Genomic DNA, 6,615 nt, shown 5'->3' with positions numbered 1-6,615 from the left:
ACCAAATGTCCTTGCAGCAGCTACATTTAAAGTGATGCTCAATCTGCTGTAGCTGTTTCATTGAACTCAATGGATAAATACCAAATATCCTTCTTAAGAGGGGTGATTGTGTTTTGGATAGGAATCGTTAACTGGACATTGAGTTTTTCAAGTGCTATAATAAAATGTGCTAACAAATGATTAAATTGTATTAAAAACCTCCGTATGCCATCACTTGCTTATAGTTGCTGTTGGCTGTATAGCTTTATATTTAATGTATAGAATAATAATATCAATTTTGCCATCTAACTCTCAGCTACAAAGCAAATAAACACATTTTAAATATATTATGTTATTTAAATCTTAAAATGGACTCTAACCAATTGTGGATTTCATATATTTTGAAAGTTGTAAAAGGACTGATTGCCTACTACTATCACATTACACATATCCAAGAAAACACAAGTGTAATCTATATAATATGATGTTTAACATATGCTTCGGCAAAATAAACTACACAATTGGGTCCAAAGGAAACAGATGCAGACATTATGAAAATGAGGATTTTGTGTACGATTGTGTTCAGTAAATGACGGTTAACTGTTTTAAGTAGGTTCATCTTTAAAATGCAGTTAGTACACGTTTAAACATTATATATTTCCTTTCATTTCTGCAAAATACACAGTGCCAGACATCCTATAGTGTAGGCCCTCCTTTCTTCAATAATAATAATGATGATATCAACAGAGTTCTGGCAGATACACTGATGAATAATGTGAAGCAAAACACAGGGAGGTCAAATTAGTCAATGTAAAAGGTCAAATCTGTTTGGTTCTCTGTTTGACATGAACAGTTTCTAATGATTAAAGCATGTATATATGGTTTATCTGCTCTTTGTAGAAAAACAAGGTATTCAGCTGGTCTGATTCAGTCTTTAGTATTTGCTAAATCTCTTCTGTAATTAGTGATTTTTCAAGTCCATTCTTACTATTTCCACATAAACCTTTTCCTTTGCAGTATACTGCTTCCCTCATTTCCTTCTTAGAATTTATTTCCACTGAAATGTTCCTGTCTTTCAGAGCTTTCAGTGTTTTTTTCTGCTATGCTTTTCTCTCCCTGCTTTATGCTCCTTTTGCTCTGTATCTTTTCCTGTCTCTCCTCCCTCTTGCTGTCCTTCTTTCTCTCCTTCCTTTTTTCTTTGGCTGCTTTTCATTCTGTTTTCTTTCATTGTTTTTCTTTTCTTTCTCGCCTAGGGACCCCATTTTTTTTCTCTTCCTCTATTCAGGTTTTCTTTATTCTCTTTTCTGAATAGTTGTGGTACTTTAAGGGGAAGGGGAAGGCAAGGGGAGGGAGGTTAGTTTCAGTCAAAGCTGCAGAACAAAACTTCCTCCCACACCACATGCAGTGTCTCTTGGAATGAGTTTGTCAGTGACTTGAAGACACACTCCCCCTCTTATGTATAACGCCATGGATGACAACCCTACAGTGAATTGGTGTTAGGCCAACAGACACACATACACACACATGTTCTATAGCGATGATTGTCCTCTTAAATATCAATGGGGCATGCTGGGAAGAGCCTCTGCGTCCCAGCCTCTGTTTGTGGTTTAGCGGTGTTGGTACTGTGTGCAGTATCACATGGTGACACATGATGTGGAGCTGCATTAAACCAACCACAGCTGTATGTGAATACGATTATCTCCCAACTGAGGTGCATGGAGGGAGGCATTTGTGTTTCACAGGAACATCTTCATCACTGCGGAGAAATGACATGCAGGCTACCTTACCGTGTCGAGGAGCACTGCCTCCTCAACGGCTTCGCTCTCAGTGGGAGTCCACTCAGATAAGCTCAGTGTTGTCCACCATTAAATCAAAAAATCATAAGCGCCAGTCTGTATATTTGTTGATTTGGAAATAGCAACAACAAATATATGTGGGGGGGAAAAAAATCCATTACTGCACTGCTGAAAGACAGAAGCACAGCAGCCAGTTAATCTCCACATATCATGACAGAAATCATTCCTCTTGCTTTATGATAGTAAGAAGACTACAGCCTCCTGCACCTTTCAGTCTCACACACACACTCACACACTCTGCCCAAGACAATTTAATGCATGACTCAATGGCATTGAAAGTGGGTTGGATAAATTGGAAATGATTAAAAATGCAGAGTTGACAGGGAAACCGATAAAACTTTCTCTCTATAAGTAAGAACCAAAACCAGCATGATGGAATGGCAGGCTTGAAGGGGAGAGAAAGGTGAAAGACAGATGAAAGTGAAGAGAGATAAAAGCCGGAGTGAGGAGGGTGTGGGATAAAGCAGGAGGAAGGGAGGCAGAGATGAAAGCAAAATGAGAAAGATAAGAACAGAGTGAGAGAGACAGAGAGGGAAACGGAGGAAGAGATAGATAGTGTACAGAGCAGAGAGAGAGGTAACCATGGAAACAGGAGGAAGGTACAAAAGAAGAGATAGACAAAGGGTTTGATTTAAAAGAATGAAACTTGGACGAAAGAAAAGTAATTCCGACTGAAATGTGTTACCGGGAGGTGGTGGAATAATACAAAGGAGTGACGGCCATAGAGGGACAGTGGCTGTGTGTTGTGGCCCAGGTTGAATGTGGTCGCCTCTAAGCAGCACATAAGGCACTCCAGAGACCTCTAGTGTTAATAGGCTTCGGAGGTTCATTGTGGGCCTCACCTTGAGTAAATCTGGGGCCATTTCCCTATGTAGGACACTTGCATCCACATTGCGTGTTTTTTTTGTATATGTACATCTGTCTGTTGCACACATACCCCAGCACCTACACATTGGAAATATGCATGCTGAGGCTGTACAGTATATTTTATAAGCATACTTTTCCATGAATCACAGAGCAGGAAGAGACTTCAGAGCGACTCAAATAGGATAAAGTGCCTTGGTAAGATTCCTCTCCCACCTTACTGCAATGAAAAACTGCATTCCTGATAAGAAGATATGAGTTCTCCGTGGTCCTACATTGTGTTTGCTGACTTATTGAATGAACTTGAGGTGCATGTTGAATTCTGCACTGTTGACTATCCCTTTTCCCGTTGAATGAATGCAATGCGCCCATATATTAGTATTCATATTTGTATATCTATATAGAGTTACAGACAGAGGGTTTTTATTCTGTGGTTTTTGAGTCTCTTGTGGCTATTCCTCTTTCTCCCTTCCCCCTCTCTGTTTTTCTCTCCTCTCTGTCTTTCTCTTTCGTCCTCTGTCTCTGTTTCTTTCACTCGCTCCCCCTCCCTCTTTCTCTTGATCTCTCTCTCCTCCTCTCTCTCTTGCTCTCCCATGCCCCCCTCTTTTTCTCGCTCTCTTATGCTCTCTCTCTTTCTCTTTTTCCTTCCATAGCTCTCTGTCTCACTCCCTCGCCCCCCTCTCTGTTCCTTTTATATCCTCCTTGCTGAATGCTCTTCTCCTCTCCTCCCTCAACTCTGTCTTTTCTCCTTTATATTCAGTCTTTTCTTTTTTCAAGCTCTCCCAACACTCCTTTCTCCAATGTTGTCTCCAAGCAGAGCTATTTCATTGCTAATATTCTGTCTTTCCATTTAGTACCCCCACTAGGGGGGGGGGGGCGTAATCTTTTATTTAGGTTTTTTTTGCTTTGGCCATCCCTGCATCCTGTCTTGAGGCTTTTGTTAGTGTGATTTGTTGAGTGAATTTAAGACTTGATTTGATTAAATATACAGGGAGGAAAAACAAACATGCAAAGCCAACGTGGAATGCATTAATATTGAAAATAAATGCAGAATATGCTGCAGATTAATGTTTGTTTATTTGCTTGAAGCTGCATGTGATGCACCTATAGTCTACCTTGTCTAATCATATATGCCTCACATCTAAAGTTGCTCTCCTTCAGCAGTGACTGAGGCAATGCTGATAAAGACTGAAGCTTTGTTGCTGTGTTTTTTACTTTGTGTTCTCCTGTCTGTGTGTCCAGTCTGTTCTTACTGACCTTAATGGAAGAAGCTGGAGGCGGGCGACTTGGGTGTGGCTGCTTTTATACAGTTTTGTTATATTCCATCTGCATTTCTTAAATGTAAGCAGTGCGAGTGTGTACTGTCAAAAAGCCTGCTGTTGTTTTGTTTTTTGAAAGCTTAATTACAGCAGCTAATCATGCTTGAGACTTACTATTATATCAGCATGCCGTGCAGAGGTGAGGCTGATCCGGATCTGGAAATGACAGAAGGTATGTGGGTTTGCTGCCTTAGACACGGGTCTGAGAGGCATAAACATCAGTGCAATAACTCTAAGTTCAAAACGCAGAGCAAACCGATTTCCTTTTCTCCGTTTCTGATCAGAAAAAAACCCCTCACCTGAACGCTGTAGCTATAACAACCCTATACACACACACACCTACAAAGCTCCCGGTTTGCCTGACAGTGAAAGGATGTTGAATTATAGCTATCGCCTAGCACAGCGGCTCACACACATCAGGTTGAACTCGGGCTGTATGCAGGCTGTCACTGGGCTGGAGGAAGAAACAGCACTGACAATGTGAGGGTGTGTGGATATAGAGAAACTTGCAGAGGATATACAACTAAATGTACCCAGATTATTGTCATTTTCCTTTCTAAAAGTGTTTTGTCACCTTTGTTTTAACCTGAAAAAATCAAGAGAAAAGGAAGTTGTCATCAGCCCTTCAGTTTTTTTGATTCATTGAGCTTCTCTCAGGGGTAACAGACAGCTGTAAGCTAAATATGTCCCCCCTCTTTCTTTTTCTCTCCCTCGCTCTCTGTCTTGCTCTCTTCCTCTTTCTGAAAAAAAAGAAGTTATAACTTTGGCCTATATCACAGAGAGGATGTGACACTGCATGGTTGTCCTCCTATAGATAAACGCAGAACAAGGCCGGGGTTTAAAAAGCGGTCGGGGTGGCAGAAATACAGTAAGTCGTACGGACACGGGTGTCAGTAGTGTGTTGTTTCAGGGCTGGGGGAACTGAAAGCCTGTTGGTGTCAGTGGTGCGTGTGCTTGTCCCTGATCTCAGACATCAGACAAATGCGCACATGCAACCACGCACACACACACACTCATTTGAAATCCCAGTTGAGGGTTATACTCTCGAGAGCAGGGCAATGGTTTACTTCCCTTTTACTCTGTCTCCTTCTCTATGCTCTTAGGAACCTGTATAACCTAAGAGGTGACATTTAACGCTCATTATCCAGCGTAGCCTTTCCCGCTATTAGTTTTCCGTACCCCCCCACACACACACACACACAGGCAAATGTACCCAAAGTAAATGGACAAGCGAGCAGGTTTTTTCTGTTTCAGGCCTGGAAAGGAGCCAGTGTATTTCTTCCCCAAACTTTTGTTGTCTGTGTCTTTTTCCTTTCCCCCATAGGCTAGTTCTGTGTTGTTTTATGTACGTGTCCCTTGTTGTTTCTTCCATGTGGTTTCTTTGTCTTTCAGCCTCTTATCTCTTTGTTTCTTCCCTTGCTCTCCTTCTATTTTCTCTCCCATTCTCGACTTCCTGCTATCTCTCCCCCTCACTCACACCCTCACTCAATCTTTCTCTTTTCTCTCTGCCTCCCCTCCCTCACGCTCACTCTCATTCCCTATCTCTCCCTCCTCCCCCCCCCCTCTCCGCTCCCCTTTCTCTCTATCTTCCTCATTCTCGCAGCACTCCCAGCCGCTGATGATTGATCAAGGTTTTCAAGGTTTGCCCTTTCCTGTTATTTAGTAGGAAATGTTTATGCACAGTGCTCAGCCTTACAGTCACAACTGGCATGTGTCCACACGGTGTTTGTTCGCCTGCACCTATACACTCATTTCTCAACCACACTTTTGTTTTGTATTTCACCCCTCACATGTTTACTAGTTCAAATAGTAAGGTGGGCTGTGGTACAAAAGAATACCTGTCTAATGATCAGGAGCATCTTCAGTACTTAAGCACACAACCTGTACTCAGCCCGCAGGTCTCTGCCGCACTGTTTCTCAACACAGGCTGAAAGAAACCTGGAAGTTCAATAGTTAATGTCTCCACTTGCTGTTTTTCCCTTTCCTCTCTCTATCTCCTTTCCTCTCTTCATTCCCTTTGCTATCCCTCCCTCCCTCCTCCTCCTCCTCTTCTTCATTCTGCACCCCCCCCCTTCCCTTTTCTCTTTTCTCTTGCTGATGGACTCTTCTTTTTTATTTTCACACTCCACCATCCCCCCTTTTTTTTCTTCTCTCCTTTTCTCTTCTTTCTTTTCACTGCATTTTCTTTCAAACCTTCCTCTATCTCTCTTCCCATCCCCCCCGTCTCCACCAGCCCCCCCCCTGCTCTTTCTTTTCTCTCTCTTTTATTCTTTCTTTCTCTTTCTTTTGCCACATCCTTTCTTATGCCTCAGCCCCCCCCCCCCTCCCCTCCCCCGTCTCTCCTTTCCCTTCTTCCTCCTTTTTTGCTGCATTCTCTTCTTCCCTCCCCCACACCGGCTCTCTTTCCTCTTTCCCTTTTTCTTTCTGTCTCTCTCAACCCCCCCACCCCTACCCCCCCCCTCCTCCTCCTCCTCCTCCTCCTCCACCTCTTCCTCCACTCAGCTTCACTCCCCCCTCCCTCTGCTTCTTTCTTCCTTATTCTTTCTCCCCCACGTCTGTCTGTCTCCCTCCCTCTCTCCTAACTGCTTTTCTCTCCT

This window comes from Trematomus bernacchii, unplaced genomic scaffold (genome assembly GCF_902827165.1).
Source record: "Trematomus bernacchii unplaced genomic scaffold, fTreBer1.1, whole genome shotgun sequence".
Lineage (NCBI taxonomy): Eukaryota > Metazoa > Chordata > Actinopteri > Perciformes > Nototheniidae > Trematomus > Trematomus bernacchii.
This window is presented reverse-complemented; position numbering follows the sequence as displayed.